This window comes from Taudactylus pleione, unplaced genomic scaffold (assembly GCF_031769625.1).
Source record: "Taudactylus pleione unplaced genomic scaffold, aTauple2 ptg000258l, whole genome shotgun sequence".
NCBI classification, from domain to species: domain Eukaryota; kingdom Metazoa; phylum Chordata; class Amphibia; order Anura; family Myobatrachidae; genus Taudactylus; species Taudactylus pleione.
In genome coordinates this window covers 5385232-5407182 of record NW_028284660.1, presented here as the reverse complement: position 1 = coordinate 5407182, position 21951 = coordinate 5385232, and positions in this window count along the sequence as shown.

Sequence of the window (21951 nt, the reverse complement as noted above, 5' to 3'; positions counted from 1 at the left end):
TTTATATATATATATATATATATATATATACTTATATTTTAAATATACATACATAACGAGAGAGAAAGAGAGAGAGGGAGAGAGAGAGCATTTTGAAAAGAAAGCACTAAAGGGGGCTTTTGAAATAAAATTATCTTATGGAAAATACCTTTTGGCCCTGGACAGTTATACCCCTTTTACACCGAGCTAAAAATCCCGGGTTGATGCGCATCAACCTGGGATTTTTGTTTGTGATCCAACTCGGGTAATTTTCAGGGTTAGCCAAGGGTCATTCCCGTGCCAACCTGCAGTGCAAATAGCGCGATCCGGGTAACGATGACTCGGATTGCACCGCGTGCCTGCTGATTGGCCGGCTTCAGTGCTACTTGGAGATGACGTTATCTCCAAGCATCCATTTTAACACCACAAGAGCTGGGTAACTGCAGAACCGGCTCCGGTGTGAGCTGCGCGACTCAGAAATATCCTGGGTCAGCACTGAGGAAGTTCGAGGTCTGATTTGGATTGGAACCCTAGGCCTGATTCAGACCTGCTCGTTAGATGCATTTGCACACAGCTGTCAGCTGCCAAATTATGCAAATCCCGTAATCGCACGGCAAGACATTAGTATGCCCACTATGTCTATGCGTGTGATCGCGGTATGTATTTAGGCGCCCACTTTTCCTTTGTACCACACATGATCTCCAGGAAGTGTATGCAACAATCAGTAACATCGAGTAACATCGGACCCATACGCAGCACTTGTGGTTGACCATACCCTACCTCAAGCACTGCAAATGCTGCAATGTGTAATACAGCCATGTGACGTGCTATGATGCTGTGTCTTAATTATGCACGCCACTGAAACAGCGTTTTGACGCTCAGGCACGCCTGCATTCGCAGCACCACACCACCATTTCTATCGACCTTTCCCTGTCACTACCCACAAACGGCACATCCTGTCACTCATCCTTGCAAGGCGTCTGTGTACTCACTACAATTGCTTTCCGATCGCAGTGACTTGTTCGCGCACGTGCACTGCGTCTTATATGCATGCGCAGATTACTAAAATTGGCCGTCTTCATGTGAACGCAGCCTTGCGAACGGGTCTGAATCACGCCCCCTGTTCCAACCTCCGGGTCAGACCCGGAATTTAAGTATAAAAGTGATATAAATGAGAGGTTCAGGAACTGAGGACCTGATTCAGACCCGCTCAATAGATGCATTCGCATGTAGCCATCAGCTGCTAATATATGCAAAGGCTGCGATCGTACAGTAAGACATTAGTACGCCCACTATGTCTCAGTGAGCGACTGCAGTGTGATCGCAAGCCAGTCTTATCACGCCCACTTTCCCTTCACAGCACACGTCATCTCCAGGAAGTGTATGCAATATCAGTAACACCGAGTACCATCTGCCTCACATGCCGCACTTGTGGTTGACCATACCCTGCCATAAGCACTGCGATTGCTGCAGTGTGAAACACAGCCAGGTGACGTGTACAGTGACACTCCATGTTAATCATTCACACCCCTGAAATGCCGTTACAATGCACAGGCACGCCTGCGCTCGTACATCCACACCCCCATTTTCATTGATCTTACCCTTTCACCACCCACAAATGGCTCGTCCAGTCACTGAATCTTGCGAACTGTTGGGGTACTACATGCGATCACTTCACGAACGCAGTGACTGGCTTGAACACGCGCACTGTAACTTATAAGGATGCGCAGATAACAAAAATTGGCCAGCTGTGAGCGATTGCAGCCTAGCGAGCGGTTCTGAATCAGGTCCTGAGTTCCTGCTAAAAAATAGCATTGCTTGCACTAATGTACTGCTTTAGAATAGAGCTCATGTAGAGACATGCTGGCTGCTACCACTGGAAATATAATATATTGTACTTTTTTTGAACAAATTTGCTTCTGAGCCTGAACACAAGACATTCTTTTCAAAGCACAATTAATGTCTTGCTATTCTGCATTACATTTACACAATATTATATATAATTGAGTTTAAAATATCTTCTTGAATCCACAAACCACTGCCAAGCATAAGACCTGGATTTCAATTTCCTCTATGTACAGTATAATTAACTTAAATTACTGTATGTTTACACATTTGTTTGCTTTTCCGCTCCTGTCTGATCTGGGCTTTAACCCTCTTGTTACCATGATTCACATCAGCTTGTAGTTAGCTTAAACATCAGCAAACTGGTGGAGAGTGAGTGTAACAATTGCATAAATAAATGTTCCTAACTAGCAATAGAGCAAAATATAAATACAAGTTAAAAAGCCATATTTTACTTTAATTGTTTTACACTGAAAGAGAACTTATCAATTTTGAGTAACATAAGGTGGGAAGTATGAGGCGGGGAGAGCATAAATCAGTCAGTCACCCTACCTGAAAGCTGAAATGGGGCAATTGCATAAGTAGAAGTTAGTATTTACAAGTACTGCTCAAAGGTTCAAATTAATTAAATGCGTAGCAACAAATTTAGACATTTAGTTGAGAGATGACCGACTGTTGCGTACTGCGCATGTGCGAACAGAGAACTGTGAATGCACAGACCACGCAGAGTCATCGCAGAGTGATTGACAGTCTGTCAGCATTTGGGGGTGGGGATGGGAGGGTGTTTGGAGAAACGCAAGCGTGCCAGCCTGTTTGAACACTGTTTAATGGGCGTGCATAAATTAGTAACCAATGAAGTGAGCTCAGACACTGCCAGCCTGAGTCAGGTGATTTGCTTGATTTAATTACTGGAAAAGCAGCTAAAGAAACTAAAGGAAGAGATGAGCTGAAGTGATTTCACTAAGTTTGTTCTTTATTCGATTCGCCAACACCAAAGGGTTGTCAACATCTTGCAATTGAATCACTACTGTACATTTTGGCAACCATGCATGATCCTAGGTTAAAGTCATATGTAATGTCTTACTTTACAACTGACACAGATCTTAAGAGATGCAAAGAGTGCCTTGTGAGCAAGTTTTCAGCTAAAGTGGCACATGACATGACAATGTCTCCTGCTACAGTTTTTCTGCAAATGATGCTGACAGGAAAAAACTGACCTTTTCCAAAATACCCAGTATTGAGGAGGATGAGTCAACTTAGTACACAGGAGTGAAACAACATTCTGACATCTGGTCAGGCCTAAAAGAATTATACAAAATTATTGACACCTCTACCGTGACTCAATCTGATGAAGTAGCCATCAATAGAATAACTGCTTCAATGACAATGAGCCTGATTCATTATGGATTGCAACTGCAATATGCAGATCGACCAATGGAGCATACTGTGCATGCTTATGCGCATGTGTGAGTTAGCATTATGATCCTGCGATCACGCATGCAGAAAGAAAGCCTTTGCAGCTGGAGGGATGGGACATCAGTGTTTGGGGGTGGTGACAGGGGAGTGGTCGGAGAATCACAGGCATGTCTGTCCATTTGAACGCTGTTTCCTGGGCATTCATAAATTAGCCACTGTGACGGCATATGCAGCTTGAGTACTCACTGCGTGCGATGAGGTTAGCAATTTCTGAGTAAGGTCAGACCTGTTGTAATTCTGTGTGAGGGGCTGATGTTACTTAATGTTCCTGATGTACAGTATATGCAGGACTGCAAGGTATTATGGATGTGAGATAGCAGAAGTGGGAGGTAGTGGGCATGTCTATGCTGGCTGTGTGACTGCATTGCAACAGCATTCATTAGCATATTTTTGCAGCAAACATTGCGTGCATAATCGCAGCCACTATTGCAATAGCGATGCATAGTGAATCAGGCCCAATGTACAAATTAGCACGTTACACAGTCTCTTTGAGTACCAGGAGGAAAGAGGAGAAAAACCCAATTTGGAGCCCCTTGTTCAAACAAGTTTTGCACACCCTCAAGTGTGTATTTGGAAAGAGTGTTCAGCACAGCCAGAAACCTTGTAAGCGATTGGCGTAGGAGGCTACTTCCTTAAAATTTGGAAAAACTGATGTTAATAAAAATTAATTACAAATTCCATGATTAAGACTTTAGCTGCCAATTACATTAAAGTAGACTTGTGTAATGGTGGACTCCAGTGGGGATAAGTTACTATTGTGTGATGTTGATATTAACACTGATGAGGTTGAGGATAAGGATGAGCATGACATCTGCCAACTGTAAAGATGATGATCAACACTGTTAGCTGTCTTAAGCCGATTGTAGCTTGTTTTGTGAGGTCCCAAACAAACCAAGCACTTCAGCCACAAAGGGGCAGTTCGTGTTGCTGAAGCGCTTGGTTTGTTAAATTGTGCATGTCCTTTTGAATATACAACATAAGGGTGTGTGGGAGGCCCAAGGACAATTCTATTGTGCACCACTTTTGTTTTCATTACGATTGTATTTTTAGGGGGGGGGGAATTGATGAAGGTCTTCAGTCCATTTGAATCTCTTGTGTTGTCTGACTCCTGAGGCCTGTAATTTGCTGCATAGATAAGTTTGAAATTGCAGAATTAAAACTCACATTTGGATGTTTTTGGTTTAATAATTTGCTCCATATGTCAAATTTCATTAATTTAATTTAGAATCAATTAATCAATCAATCAATCAATCCTTTACATGCCTTACACTACATACTCCACCTCCATTTCCCTTTACTGCCCTCGGGACTCTGATCTACTGAAGTTCTTGATTAATGAAAACATTCAGTCTATGAGGTCGTATGGTTTATTAAACTGCCATCCTGTCTGCCACTGCAGTGCCACTATGTTTCATAGATGTGCTATACTCTTTTAAACTGCCATTTGTTTGTGCCACTGCTCTGTTGCTTAGTTTAGACAGCCAGCTCACTGCAGCCTTTGGCCAATATTAGTGAACAATATTGTTAGCTGTGAGGTGGTCAAAATTGACTGGAAATGATTGGAAATTAATGTTATTGAGATTATTAGTACTATTGGAGCAAAAACAGTCCCAAATTACATGATTTTAGCTGTTTTTATTAATTATAAAAACAAAATCCAGATCCAAAACCAGAACACTTAAGGGAGGTTTTGACAAAGCCAAAACAAAATGATGAATTAAAACGAAAATCAAAACCAAAACACAGGGTCTGTGCACATCTCTAGTAATAATGGGGTCAAAGCCAAATACATTGGATATACAGAGTACAGAATGTTCAGGAGAATCAACTGCAGTTGGCCTGATGGTGAGAGTGTCTGGCAATGCCATTACCCCCAATGGCTGCAACATGCCTCCTTTTCAAAAAATGGAGACCGTTGCCACCTCCTGGCCATCTCCAGAGACCGCAACAGACTGTAAATCATTGACAGTAGGCTGCCGGACTGCATTTGGGATTGCTATGAGTACATCCGCAGTAAGGATTAGAACTTCAGACACATGTGCGAATTCCCGGTATTTGTGAATTTGCATGATTCCTGGCACTGCATCTGCAGCTGAATCACCCCCTAAAATTTCTCTGCTTACCAACATTTAAGATCATGTCTAGCAGGGCTGCCACCGGGGAAAAATGCCGGGAATGGAGTCCTGTTCCTGGACAGAAGGGGGACTGCCCGCAGTGGCACTGTGTGGCTATGATCAATCTCCCCTGCTGTTGTAATCTTTATATGCTAAGCTTTGCCAGGATAAAATATTGTGGATTGATTATGCTGTCTCCCACAGTCTGAATGTATTGAGTGCTGAGCTGCTAATGTTAAGATAAAAATGTATGATGTGCACAGAGGAAAACACAATGACATCGGTTGGGGGTAGATACTGATAGAAAGACAGAGGTGCACATATAAAATTAGAGACAGACATACAAAGAGGTGGAAAGAAATGAACGTACAAAAAGAAGGTTCAGATACATACGTGTAGAGACAGAGAGAGTGATGCTGGTACAGATAGAGGAAGAACAGACACCAGCACAGAAAAGGGAACAGATATATTTATGCAGATGGGGTGTGTAGAGAGACTGGTACAAAGAGGGAAAACTGAGAGTTGGTACAGGCAAAGAAAGGGCAGAGAGACTGGCACAGATGTGAATACCACAAAGACTGGCACATATAGAGGAAAATCAGCAAGACTGGGGAATGGCAGACAGATTGGAGCAGACAGGAAGGGCAGAGAGGCTGGTGCAGACAGGGATATGGCAGAGAGGCTAGCACAGGCAGTTATATTGCAGAGAGGCTGGTATAGACAGAACGTTTGGCAGAGACAGGAGATGGCTAGTGAGATTATTCCAGATAGAAGAAGGGAAGATAGGGAGACACAGGCAGTGGAAGGGCAGAGAGGCTTATGCAGGCAAGAGATAGGCAGAAAGACTGGCACACACAGGAACAGGGCAGAGAGACATAGGAAAAGGACACAGAGGCTGCTACATGGCATACATGCCAACTTGTAATCTGCCCTCCCCAGGAGAAGCCTGGGGAGAGGCAGCAGTCAGGCAGTGAAGGGGGCAAGGCCGGACCATTCACATCATTAGGCCCTGCCCCCTCACTGCAAAACTCCCACGAATCATGATATTTTAATAGGGGGCAGAGCCAAATCACACGATTATAATGCGGGTGAAGTGCCTACACTGCTGGTAGTGCACGAGGTCACCCGAAAAAAAGGGACCCTCTCGCAACTTTTGGGAGTGTAGGCATGTATGCTACATGGAGAAAAATGGCATTTAAGCTGGCACAGAAAAAAAGAAAGGCAGAGCAACTGGCCAAGATGAGAAAAAGACAGAGAGGGTAGCACAGACAAAAAGACAGACTGGTATTGATTAGAGATATGCGCCGACCCCCGTGTTTTTTGTATTGGTTTTGGATCTGGATCTCCCCTGGTTTTGGATCTGTATTGGTTTTGTCAAACCTCACCTCCATGTTTTGTTTTTGTGTTTTGGTTTTGGATATGGATTTATTCTTAAAAATAAAAAACAGCTAAAATCACATAAAATTGACATTTTTTTTGTTCATACAGTATTAATAACCTCAATAACATTTATTTCCACTTGTTCCAGTCAATTTTGACCACCTCAAAGCTTACAATATTGATTTGTTCATCTTGCTTAGGCCCAAAATTTGCACCGAGATAGCTGGCTGACTAAGCTAAGCTGCAGCAGTGAGTGGTACAAACACATGGCAGTTCAACTTCATACATGGCACATCAGGAAACACTTTTATTATTCAAGAGAGACCTGAGGGAGTTGGAGTATGTATGTAGTTGAAAGTAGGGCAGGGACAGGAAGGGTTGATTGGTAGTAAATTTAATTTCATTTTTTGATTCTAAAGAAAATGTATGAGGGAGAAGGGGAGGGGAGGAGGCATTTACACAGAAAATGTGATACAGTACATATACATCAGTCCTTGCCACAGAAGAATCCTTGAGCATTGCAGCTGCTGCTGGAAATTGATTTTTTCATCCCAGAAAGGAAGAGAACCAGGACCAGGAAGAGTACTGCCAAAAAAACAATTGACTTAAATAATCCTTTGCAAACCTTCTATAAAGGCATTTTCCAACCTGTACAGGGACATTAAAAACAGATTTAGTTAGTGGCCTTCAAACTGCCGTTGTTTCCACTGTCCACTTAACCATATGAAATATGTGAACAAGCGGAACAGATTTAAGGTTTAAGTCTTACTTTGTGTTTCTTGGGAATTCTTTCTTGAGCGCCATGCCTGCTTGCTGGGAGTGGATTTTTTTCATCCCAGAAGGGGACCAGGAAGCGTGCTTTCCAAAAATAAATAAACAATTGACTTAAATAATCCTTTGCAAACCTTCTGTTCTGTAAAGGAATTTCCCAATCTGTACAGGGATATTAAAAAAAAACAGTCAGTGGCCTTCAAATTGCCTTTGTTCTTACTCTCCACTTCTTAGATATGTGAATACGATGTTAGAAAGTAGAAGGCCAAAAATTGGGTGGACCACACATGGCTGATTGATCAACCATGGCGACTGGATTAGTGTCATAAGGAATAGGAGGCTGCAAACTGGGTGTCAGGTTATGAGTTGGCCATATGGGAGTATGTTGCTGTTAAGAGATCAGGCTGGTTATCATCATAATTTATCAGTGGACACATTATCATTATTATTATAGTTGTTGTTATTTTGGGTTGCCATCTCCTGAATGGTGTTTACCAACAGACAGAGACGACCTACCTATCAGCTCAGGCATAGACACTTCCTGAGGAACAGAGCTCTGTTCTCTGGAGGGAAGCCAAATAGGTGGGAGCCCCTGTTCCAACATCTGAAGCTCTTATCTCTCCACATCATCTTCTATAGATGAAAAAAAAATGTCATCGGGGATATCTAGATCCTCTTTCTGTACCCTGCTCACCCTTTTTGTACAGGAAGTCCAGGATAGATGGCTTGGAAGAAGAAGGCCTAGCAAAATATGGTTGATGGTCATTATCAAGACTGGTCCCCCCAGTGTGTGTAGTCTGGGAGGTATTGGTTGGCATGCAGGCAGCAGAATAACAAAGGCCTCCATGTTGTCTGTACTTACTATTCCGTATTTCAGTTTGCGAATCAGGTAGGAATAAAGGCCCTCATTCAGACCCACTCGCAAGCGGCTGTCCGCTCGCAAGTGGGTCAATGTTCTGCACTGCGCATGCGCACGACGGCGGGAGCTCCGTCGTGCGCACGCGCCAGACGCGACGAGCGAAGGATTTTCCTTCGCTCGTTGTGTCTGATCAAAGGGGGCGTGCTGTCGATGTTGATTGACAGCACGCCCCCTTTGGTGGGCGTGCCTCCCTGACGGGGGCGTTCCCAAGGGAACGCCTACCGTCAGAAGCCGGCCCACTGACATCACTAGTGATGTCAGTGGGAGTGATTTTGGCTCTGATAGAGCCAAAATCACTCCGAGCCTTGCGGTTGAGAAACTCAACCGCAGGCTTTTGCACGCAGTTTCGATGGTCGCGATGGTCAAGACCATCGCGGCCATCAAACTGCACGCTCGTATAGGCTGTGGGTGGTGACCCACAGCTATACGAGCGTCCAGGAGGACGCTCCATTCTCATGGAGGGCGGCCTTCATTCAGAGCGTGCGCTCTGCTCAGAGCGTACGGCTCTGAATGAGGACCAAAGTCGGCTACAGAACACAGTGACAGAATCACTGGATGTCTTAGTGCATTCAGGCCAAATATGATCCATGAATTCCTAGACAGATTCCGGACAGATGAATCCTTTGCTTGTAATAATCTTTGGTAATTCCTGGCAAAGGTTGGTGTTATAGCCAGACACTTTGAAGGCTGTAACTTTGAACTGATTTATAGAAAACATGTGAATGAAACCTTTCCACACTGCAGAACATGATGGAGAAATCCCTTGAAGTTCAGCACCTAGAGAATCTTTTTTTCATGTTCTCTGAGGCCTCTCCTGACTGTGAAGAAAGATTCTCCACACTGTATCTTCCATTGTTACTTTTTAATGGTGATTTCAATGTTTTTGAATAGAAGTTTCGGAATTTAGGATGTCTACTCAATATAGGTTTGCAAATAAATATAGGCTTTAGTTCTTTAGAGCATATAACTTTATAAGCTTTTAGGATAACATTTCTGCTATGTTTAAGATTAATAAAAAAACTTTTTGTAACCCAATAACTTAAAAAATAAGTTTTCATTGCAATATTCATGCAGCCCCTTGACGGACAGCAGCACAGCACCCCTGAGCAGCTACGCTGATGACAGGTGTGGCTAACATGCACACAATAAAAAATTGTATTATTATTTTGGGCAGCAGCCCCTTGACAGACAAGCACCCCTGCGCACCTACGCCGATGACAGTGACAGTCAAATGTGGCTAACACGAACACAATAAAAATTGTTTATGTATTATTTTGGGCAGCAGCCCCTTGACAGACAGGAGCACAGCACCTTTGTGCACCTACACCAATGACAGTGACAGCCAGGTGTGACTGACACGAAACAATAAAAATTTACAAAAAAATACATAATATTTTTATTTTTTTAAAGCTCCAGAACTTTTGGGCCCAGAGCACAGATTGATGACAACTGGAATCGGGCAGCACTGGCTTGCATTGCCAACTTGATAGATCTTGTGTGGCTAAGCCTAACACACACAGACAATTATTAGAAAAAAAAGACAAGTTTTTTGTATTTTATTTTTTCTGCTCCAGAACTTTGGGCACAGAGCACAGATTGATGATGACTGGAGTCGGGCAGCACTAGCTTTCGTTGCCGAATTGCTAGATCTTCTGCGGCTAAGCATAACATGCACAGACACACAGAAAATTATTTTTAAAAAAAACATTTTATTTTTATTTTTTTTTCAGCTCCAGAACTTGGGCCCAGAGCACAGATTGATGACGACTGGAGTCGGGCAGCACTAGGTTGCGTTGCCTACTTGCTAGATCTTGTGTGGCTAAGCCTAACATGTACAGGCCATAGGGCCTGATTCAGAGCCGGACGCTCTGAATCAGTGCCCTCCTACCTTAAAATGGAGCGGCCTCCTGGCCGCTCGCATAGCTGTGGGTGACCACCCACAGCATATGCGAGCGGCAAAAAAGATGGTCGCGATGGTCAAGACCATCGCGACCATCGGGCTTGCGACGAGACCCTTGTGGTAGGGTCTCGTTGCCACAAGCCCTAGAGTGATTTTGGCTCTATCAGAGCCAAAATGACTCCCACTGACATCACTAGTGATGTCAGTGGGGCCGGACTCAGACGGTAGGCGTTCCCATGGGAACGCCTCCGTCTGGCAACCACGCCCCCGGCACGCCCACTAAAGGGGACGTGCTGTCAGTCACCATCGACAGCATGCCCCCTTTAGTGCGAGACCCATAACGACGGCTTGGCATGTGCATTGGGGGAACATCGACCCGCGTGCGAGCGTCCTGCGCTCGCGAGCGGGTCTGAATGACCCCCATAGACAATTATTAGAAAAAAACAATTGATTTTTATTTTTTTTCTGCTCCATAACTTGGACCCAGAGCAGCGATTAATCATGACTGGAGTCGGGTAGTACTAGATAGCAATTTGCATTGCTGGCTGGATCTTGTGGGGTTAAGCCTAAAGCACACACACACAGAAAAATGTTACACTAAAATATATACATTTTTTGGGGGGAGTCCAGAACGCAGCACCAGCCCAGATGTATTCTGCACCAGCCCTGATGTATTCTGCACCAGCCCAGATGTATTCTGCACCAGCCCAGATGTATTCTGCACCAGCCCAGATGTATTCTGCACCAGCCCAGATGGACACAGCAGACATGAGAGCACCAGCCCAGAATGGATCAGCAGTGTATCAGCCCAGGACACAGGACACAGCAGACAGCACAGCACACAGCACCACACTCCCAGCCCTATACTACCCACCCCTGTTCAGTCTCCACAGCCAGAGTGAAATGGTGTCCGTCGCGTGGTCCCTATATACTACATTGATCATAGAGACGTAAGCTCGCGAACCGTGAGATTTCCGATTCTATGGTTTTGCCTCGGTTTTCGAGATCCAAGTCAGGCGGGAAACTCCGAGCCTGCTTGGATCTGTCTCGGGTCTGCAAAATTCGGGTGGGCTCAGTTCTCTGAGAACCGGCCCCGCTCATCTCTAGTATTGACAGGAGGAAAGGTAAGAAAGAATGACACAGACAATGAGAAAAGTAACAGGAAGTTATTGTTCTTTCTTCATCTGCTGGGGAGGAGAAGAGATGGGGTCAGGGGATCTGCAGCAAATGATGGTGCAAGAGATGACAACATACCACCTCCAGATGAGGAAGAGTGACTGATGTAAATTATGATGCTTGTACCACACTGGATCATAGCAAAACATTGCTGGAACCAAGTTTACTTTATTTTAAACTTTGAAAAAAAGAAATCGTGACCCAGCAGCTACCTGGTCCACTAGCCAATATTAATGTTAGCACCGATAGCAAAAGTTTTTCTGTTTTGTATACATTTATGGCAATAATATTGCCATGCTGCTGGTACCATGTATGATATAGGTAAAACCGAGCGCGGGCATATTTCTTTTCTTTTTGTTTCAAAATTTTGCCTTGTGCTATCATGGCAGCTTTCAATTAAGGCTATTTAGGCCTAGTTGGGTGTGGCTAACAGCCAGCCCTGTATAGATGTTTCCCTCTGTATCTAGGAGGTGAGTTCATGTAACTGCAATGTAATGATGTGCTGGGCATATATGCTAGTGTAGGGACCTGCGAAAAATGGGGTCCCTTGATGCTGGGCTGCAGGCTTAAATGCTTTGATCAAATCATGACAAAATCCCCTTTGTTTTATTTGCTGCACACACATATATAGATTTGTAGTATATTATTGTTAGCACCGATAGCAAAAGTTTTTCTGTTTTGTATACATTTATGGTATTAATATTGCCAGGCTGCTGGTACCATGTTTGATATCGGTAAAACCGAGTGCGGGCATATTTCTTTTTTTCAGTATTAATGTGTGCCTGTGTACACTCTGCAGTAACCTTTCCCCCTCCATTGTATTTTCAGTTATAGTGGTGCAGATTTAATTAAGAACAATTTACAGGTGCTCAATCCTGCTTTTTGTCTCGGGTAGCAGTCGGGAAGCCGACGGACACAATCCTGAAACCACCGGCTTCCCGACTGTCTAATCCCGGCAGATGTCTAATAACAGGCATCGAGATCCTGACGCCTGTCATTAGACCTACGCCGGGAGCCCGACACCCGGCTTACCGATCGAAGGTAAGCTGGGCGCTGGCAGCCGCGAGGGGGGGGGGGTTAGGTTTAGGGTGTCCCGGGGGGGAGTTAGGGTTAGGCACTCCCCCCCGGGAGGTTAGGGATAGGCTAGGGGAAGGGGGGTTAGGGCTAGGCACCCCCTCGGGGGACTTAGGGTTAGGTGGCGGGGAAGAGGTGGTTAGGTTTAGGCACTTAGAAGGGGGATTAGGGTTAGACACTTTGGGGAGAGGTTAGGGTTAGGCACCCCTAAGGGAGGGTTAGGGTCAGGGGGTAGAATAGGGTTAGAAAATACTTACCTTCGACAATCGGGATTTTCACCCCTGCCGTGCTGCCGCTGTCAGGATTTGAACCACCGGATATGCGTCCGGCAATAAATCATACTGATTCCGTATGTCTCAAAGAATTATTTTCCATCTGTAAATGTATTATTACTGTGTAACAGTGTGATATGCAAATAGAAAAAGTATTCCTGTACTCGGGCACTCATCACTAGACAGTAATCTTCACTAAGGTAAAGAATGAATAGGCGGAATGGCGCTAGTATCACATATAAAACATGGTGCAAAAGCATAAAACGTTTATTGTAAATATAGCAGCACTGCGTATCAGCAAAAGTATCAACATATAAAAATACAATGAGCTACTATAAACACACTCTGCACCAGATAGTGCGTGTTGCCAATCGATGTAAGATGTTATAGCAACTATGTATCACATGAAAAATGATGCAACAATAACCAGGAGGAATGAATAATTGGAATGTATATTCCCAAAGAGCTGATAATTATGAGGCTCCAAAAAATTACCTGATAAGATAACCCAAAAAATGTATAGATACATTATGAGTCCGTATATAGTAGATAATAAAAAATATAAAAAATGAGAAGGTCAGTCAATGAGACAAATACATCCGGATAGCATATGGATAATCCTGTTGTATAACTCTCACATGTCTGAAGTCACCCCAAAGCAATGATGGTAAAAAGTTCCAGTAATGGATGCAGTGCCAGCCTGTTGGTATGAGGCTGGTATGCAGCTAGAGAGTGCCGAGGAGTGTGCAGAGTAGATGCACGCGTGTGTGCCAAGAGGTATTGACCGCTCTGGCGGTCGTGGGACATGGCCCCGGAGCCCCGCTGTGAGGACTGCAGTCAGTGAGATGGTAAGCTGTTCGGCAGTGGAGTCGCTCTCTCCAGAGAGATGGGATACTGCAGCCGCATGTGAGTACTCCGCTCTGCTGGGCCGCGGCTGACGGACAAGATGAGCGTAGCAAGTGCTGAATCCTGGATATGAAATCAATTCACTGGTGCACAAAGTGGTGGTAAATTTGTCTGTAATCCTTAATGCATTTCACTACATATAGTAGTTTATTCAAGAAGGCAGAAACCAATCTTCACTAAGGGCCTGATTCAGCTTTATACAGAATTGCAAAGCTGCTCGCAAGCAGCTTAGCTATTCCCTCTGTGCTGATTTGGTAATGCAGCAGGTGGCATCACGCCTCCTGCTGCATTATGTATCCGAGCTGTGTTGTCCAACGCAACATCGGATACTCTGTGGGACATCGGCTGGGATGAGATGAAGAAGCCAGGAAATCTCTGTCAGCCGACGGAGATCCTGGATTCTTCCCTCCCCCCCAATAGCAATGACACGCCTCCATTATGGGAAACGGAGGGCATCACCGCCCCCTCCCCGCCCACAAATGGCATCAGACTGTCAATCAGTGACAGTCTGCTGACAGTCTCCATGTTGGAGACTGCACACATGCACACACAGGGGTGGATTGGGGACTAAAAGTGGCCCTGGAAAGATTTCTAGAAGTGGCATCATATGGGCGGCACCAAATCAACTGTAGGCGGAGCAAACAGCAAAGTAGGCGGGATTAGTATATCACTATACCTTGATCTCTGCAATCATTTCCCCAAGAGGATGTTTGCCCCAATAGCCTAAGTACTGCACTGACTCTCCACCAGTCAACCAGTATTAGACAAGCTTGTGGGACGCAGTAGTCCCGGAACCAAGAGGCAGCATTACAGTATGCCTATGAGACATTTTCTTATTATAGAGCACGTTCTGGGGGACCCGTTCAGTTTCTAGTGATAAGTCCATTACCGCCATGCTATTGCACTTAAGTGTAATGTTCTCTCTCATTTTTCCCGTTTAGTGGCATGACGGGTACAGAGGATGCGTGGCCCGAGTGAAAGTTCGAGCCCCATAACCCATCCCATTACCCCATATGCGGGTAATCTCAGCCTGTCCATTTCTCCTGTTCCAGACCACTCCCGTCCCATTATATTTACCACCCAAGTTCCCTGTCCTCTCCATTCTTGTTGCTGCAGGGTACACTTGCACTGCACACCTAATGTGCATGGCGCGCACAGTGGGAGCTAGGGTGCTAGCTGTGCACTTTAGGTGTGCCATGTGCTAAAGCCACAACTAATTTATGTCAGGGTTAAATTTTCTAATAATAATGTATATAAATATATAGTAAAGTAGTGTATATATATATATATATATATATATATAGATAGATAGATAGATAGATACTGTATATATAGATATATATATATATATATATATACATGCACATAAATACAAATACATACATGCACAACTATAAAATGTAAATATAAAATAAGTAACAGAAAATTGTGCTTACCTGAGTAGGAGCTATATAGGTGGCAGAGGCACACATGGTGGAGGGAGGGGGGTTAGAGGCAGGCACACATGGGGTGGGTAGGAGCTATATAGGTGGCAGAGGCACACATGGTGGAGGGAGGGGGGTTACAGGCAGGCACACATGGGGTGGGTAGGAGCTATATAGGTGGCAGAGGCACACATGGTAGAGGGAGGGAGGTTACAGGCAGGTACACATGGGGTGGGTAGGACCTATATAGGTGGCAGAGGCACACATGGTGGAGGGAGGGGGGTTAGAGGCAGGCACACATGGGGTGGGTATGAGCTATATAGGTGGCAGAGGTACACATGGTAGAGGGAGGGAGGTTACAGGCAGGCACACATGGGGTGGGTAGGACCTATATAGGTGGAAGAGGCACACATGGTGGAGGGAAGGGGTTAGAGGCAGGCACACATGGGGTGGATAGGGCCTATATAGGTGGCAGAGGCACACATGGTGGAGGGAGGGAGGTTAGAGGCAGGCACACATGGGGTGGGTAGGGCCTATATAGATGGCAGAGGCACACATGGTGGAGGGAAGGGGTTAGAGGCAGGCACACATGGGGTGGGTAGGGCCTATATAGTAGGCAGAGGCACACATGGTGGAGGGAGGGAGGTTAGAGGCAGGCACACATGGGGTGGGTAGGGCCTATATAGATGGCAGAGGCACACATAGTGGAGGGAGGTTAGAGGCACATGATATGAGTCAGTGCCATATGTGCCTAGCACACAGTGAGCACAGTCAGTGGAAGCAGGCAGAGGGAGAAGGGAGGAACTGTAGGAGACCTGGGGGTGGAGCAGCATGTAAAAGAGTCAAGCTGTACTGCTGCTGTTGGTCCGGAGAGTGGAGACTGAAGTCCCCTGAGAGTGGGGGAGGGGAGCACAGCGCACAAACCAATGCTCCCATCTGAAACCTGATGCTAATATTCAGAGCCTGACAGAGGGTCCCTCTTGGGCTGATGATCCTAGCAGGCTAGCAACTGTGTCTTACTCACAGGCAGACATCACAGGCAGACATCTGCCTGTGAGTGAGAATGAAGCAGGGTGCAGCCACAATCATCAGCACCAGCGGGACCGGGGGCAATTCCTGTACCCCCTTACCCCCACAGCTCCATCTGTGACTTACCGCAGTGCTGCCTTGTCAGTCTATGGTGTGTGATGTGTGGTCTCCTAGCCCAGCTGGCCGACTCACTTCCACACTGTCCGTGACTCCCTTAGCTCCGCCCACTGACAGCTTCGTCAATCAGCCCCGCCGGCGCAGCTGACTGACAGTAATACCTGCCCACACTGTACACACCTTAGCCGGCCGCTTGTGTCACACGCTGTCCAGCCCCACAGTGCACTTTACAGCCACACACTTGGGCTGCTATCGTAATAGAAGATCATTCTAGAAAAAAATAAGTGACTTGACAGGCGGCCCCACAGGCATATCGGCCCACCGGGAAACTAGCTGGTAAATCCAATGGCCAATCTGCCCCTGTGCGCACATGTGGGTCATGCGCCTGCACAGATTCTTGGTCACCGGGATCTGCGTTCAGCAGTGCACTGAATAAGGCCCTAAATCTGATAGTAGATGTACTACTTCTATTGACCCATCATTATCAAAAATTGTTGTAAAACATAATTTTTAATTTTATCCTTAAAATTAGGTCAGCAAAATATATTTTGGTATTTTTTCTTTTCATTGTTAAAAACAAAAAAATTAAATATTGTGTTACCATGAATATGATGTCTGGTATTATTTATATATTTATATTCCAATCGTCTTCATAACATCAAGTAACTATTATAAATATAGCAGATGGGTGTCCGTAGAACAAGGACATATGATGCTCATTTATGATTCTAAGGTAAAAAGCAGTTATAATGTATAACAAGGGTCTAACTATACGATCTTCACTGTCACCAATGTTTATATATAGCTGTAAATCCAATAGCCCCCAAATCTCTAAATTTGGCTGGTGTATTCTTTATAAAGCTATAATAGCTCATTGCTCTTAACATGTCTCAATCTCAATTCCCCATGCCGCGATCAGGACCTTCAAAATATATTGTTTAATTAGGAATTTCACTCAATCCCATATTCATAAGGAAATAATATGAACCTTAGGGATTATAGCAGATCCCATATTATTATCAATTCATTGGTTCAAACTTAAAGATCATAGTATCTATTGGTCTCCATGAATCCTACTCTTTCAGAGACCAATAGAAATATTGACGCACTTTAAACATAGAAACATTTTGGTTACATTTTGGTAACCTCAACCCTATGTGATCCTCAGTTCTTTGTAAGGATATTATTATGCCTATACCACCACTGATGGGAGGTTATTCCACCTATCCACTACCCTTTCTATGAAGCCATTTTTCCTCAAATTTCCTTTGAATCTGCCTCCCTCCAGTTTCAGTGCATGTCCTCGTGTTTTAGTACTTCTCTTCTTTCTTCTCCTGCACCTTGTTAAAACCCATGTTATATTTAAAAGTTTCTATCATACCCCCCCCCCCCCCTTTCCCTTCTCTGTTCCAGACTATACATATTGAGATCTCTTAGGGGCCTATTCATCATACCTAAACTTTCTCTGGAGGTAATTAGGTTTTGAACTCGCATGGAGTTCTACCAAATTACCAGAGGAATTCATCATACCTCCTCTCCATAACTATTCCGGATAACTGTTTTTTTTTGCGATGAATGCTTTTCAGGAAATATATAGGTATCCCTATCTACACTAACTTACCGCAGCTGGAATCCGTACTGTGCATGCACTGTTACATTTGTTAAACTAGCGCATGCGCAGCACTAAATACAGCTGCTGTAACTTTGTGTCCCGCCCCAAATCCCCCTCCACTCACCTACCCCCGTCCCCGCACTTACCTGCCCGCTGCAGCACCTCCGGCTCTGGTGGCTCATCTGACATGTGTTCTCCCAGCGGACCACAGTCCGCTGGGAGTTTTTTTTCTAAACTTTATTGTGTTCTGCTTGGAGAACACTAATCAGACCAGCCTCCGGAGCTAGAGGACGGACCAGAGTGCTGGAGGGAGACACCAGGGGAACTGTCCATGGAGACACAGGTAAGTGTTACCTTCTATTCACCACCTCACAGTGGCAAATAGTAACAATCAAATTCCGAAAATTCATAATTATCGGAATTTGATGAATACCATAATTTCCATATCCCCATACTAATGTACTAATGTATGGGATATGTGGAAATTAACGCAGGGGGACTTAACCAGGAGATATCAGTGAAATCTCCTGTGTTAAGTCTCTTCATGAATACTAAAATAACGTTAAAAAGGAAAATGGTCTTAAAAACGTTATTTTAGTGTTGATGAATAGGCCCCTTAGCATTTCCTGGTAAGCATTGTGCTGTAGGCCATGCACCATTTTAGTTGCCCTTCTTTGTACAGTCTCTAATGTATTTATATCTTTCTGGAGATGTGGCCTTCAGAACTGAACACAGTAATCTAGATGAGGCCATACCAATGACCTATACCAGTGTTGGCTAACCTTGACACTCCAGCTGTTGTGGAACTATATATCCCAGCATGCCCTGCCACAGTTTTAGCATGCCCTAATAGCAAAACTGTAGCAGTGCATGCTGGGTAATGTAGTTCCATAACAGCTGGATTGTCAAGGTTAGCCAACACTGACCTATACAGTGGCATTATCACTTATTTCTTCCTGCTACTGATTCCTCTCCCTATGCAACTGAGCATCTGACTTGCCTTTCTCATTGCTTTGTTACAATGCTTACCTCCCTTTAAGTCACCTGAAATAGTGACTCCTAGATCCTTTCCTCCTCTATAGTTTCCATTAGAGCACCCTCAATACTATATTTAGCTTTTGGGTTCCTGAGACCCAAGTGCATAATTTTGCAATTTTTAGTATTAAACTGTAGTTGCCATGTTCTTGACCATTCATCTATTCTAGGTAGATCCTACATCATTTGTCTTACCCCTCCAGCTGTGTCTACCCTGTTGCATATTTTTGTGTCAGCTGCAAAAAGGCACACAGTACTTTCCTTTAATACCATTTGTATTGTCAGAAACAAATATATTAAAAAACACTGGTCCAAGTACAGAACCTTGGGGTATTCCACTTGTCACAATTCCCTCCTGAGACTGCATTCCATTTACTACAACTCTCTGGGCCTGATTCAGAGCCGCTCGTAAGCGGCCGCTCGTTCGCTCTGAGCGATGTTCGCACAACTGCGCATGCGTGTGGTTCACAATGCGCATGCGCAAACCAGTCATTGCGGTCAGAAATCATGCGCTCGTAAAACAAAGAGGGGCTGCTAATTTGATTGACAGAATGTACCGTTTGTTGGTGATAACAGGGGAAGGTGCTTGAAAACATGGGGGTGGAGATCCGAACACAGGCGTGCCTAACGGTCAAAACGGCGTTTAATGGGAGTGCATAATTAGTAAAGGAGCGTCATCGACCACGTCACTTGGTTGTCTTTTAACCTGAACTGCTCGCAGTGATAGCGGGAAGTAAATCCTACCACAAGCACTGTGAGCAGTTCAGCTGCCTTTCGATGTTCCCGATTAATCTAATAAATAACGGAGATGATGTGTGATGCGAACGGCAAAGGGGCGTCTTTACAAAATAGCGAGCGCATTTTTCGGACGCTCGCTCAGACATAGAGGTGTCAACACACCGCAAAGAGCCAGCGCTCAATTTAAATATCCGGCCCCTTTTTAAGAACGAGCGTCCGCAAATAGCATCCGGGTCTGAATCAGGCCCTCTGTTTCCTATTCTGCAACCAAGTTCTTATCCATTTAGCAATCTTAGAATCCAGTCCCAAGTTTTCAAGTTTATTTATCAATTTTTGATGAGGGACCGTGTCAAAAGCCTTACTAAAGTCTAGATAAGCTACATCTATGGTCCCCCTTGATCTATTACTTTAGTCACCCAGTCAAAAAAATCTAAAAGATTGTTTGGCATGAACTCCCCCTAGTAAACCCATGCTGTTTGGGATCCTGTAAATTGTTGGATTTGGGATGTTCCACAAGTCTTTCTTTTAATAGTGATTCCATTATTACCCAGTTTTGTTCTATTAATGTTCTAATTGTAAAGCGCAACGGAATATTCTGCGCTATATAAGAAACTGTTAATAAATAAAAATAAATAAATTATTATAGTCCCTACTACTGATGTAAGGCTCACTGGTCTGTAGTTACTTGCCTCTTCCTTGCTTCCACTTTTGTGCAGTGGGATTACATTTGCTCTTTTCCAGTCCTCTGGAATTACTCTTATAGCTAGTGACTGGTTGAATAATTCAGTTAACCACTTGCCTGGCAGAGTCATATCAGATACGACCATATATCAGACTGGGCTTTACCTGACATGGTCATATCTGATACGACAAGTCATAAAAGCTCAGTGGGCGGCTGCTGGAAGATGATCTTCTAGCTGCCGCCTATCTCAGAGGGACCTCCCAGTCCCTCTGCACTCTTCAGTCACCCCTGTGTGGCAGTCACCCCTGTGTGGCTGGCTGCAGAGAGGAAAGAGCAGCCACCAGGAATATAGAAATCAACAGTGCGCTGTTGGCGCTGTCATCGTCTCTCCCCCCTGCAAGCGGCAGCCTGGCGGGACCCACACTCAGCGGCTGCTCTGACATCTGCAGTCACCGGGTGTGGGTCCTGTGTCTACTGGGGGTGGGCACTACTTGGGGGGCACTACTGGGGGTGGACCACTACTGGGAGCATTAAAATGGGGGGACCACTACTGGGGGCACTACAATGGGGGGGACTACAACTAGGAGCACTACAAAGGGGGAATACTACTACGGGGACTACTACTAGGGGCACTACAAGGGGAGGGGACTACTACTAGGGGCACTGCATGGGAGGACTACCATTAGGGGCACTGCACTGAGGGACCACTATTTGGGGCTCTATATAATGGGCAATACTGGGTATACTGCATAGGGGGGACTACAACTGGGCCACTATTCCACTATTTAAAGGGCACTGCATAAGGGGTACCACTAATGGAGGCAGTGCATGGGGGAGACTACTACTGGGGGCACTATATAAGGGGCTTATTACTGGGGGGCACAAGGGGCACTGCACAAGGAGGACCACTACTGGGGGAACTGTATAAGGGGAACTGCATAGGGGGTACCACTACTGGGGGCTCTGCATAGGGGGACTACTACTGGGGGCACTATATAAGGGGCTTACTACTGGGGGGCACAAGGGGCACTGCACAGGGAGGACCACTACTGGGGGCACTGTATAAGGGGCACTGCATAGGGGGATCACTACTGGGGACACTGTATAAGGGGCACAGCATTTTTTTCCTGTAAATGGGTGGGTAGGGGCCCCAGTGCATTGCTTTGCCCAGAGCCCACACTGCTGTTAAGACAGCCCTGTCTCCAACACTTACATCTGATACCCTATTAACATTTATGAGTATGATGTCTAGTCTAGCATCTTTGCGAGCGGGCTCCCTCACCAGTTGCTTGAGGGATGCTCCCTGCAAGGCATTTAGGAAGTCCCCACTCTATTGGAACTTGCAAAAGAGCCCTCCCAATTTACATCTGGTAGATTAAAGTCTCCCATGATTATACCTTCTCCTTTTAAAGTCATTTTAGTGATGTCTTGCAAGAGATTACTGACCAGTTCCTCCCCCTGGCCTGGTGGTCTGTAAATCACCACAGTGCGAATAATGTCTT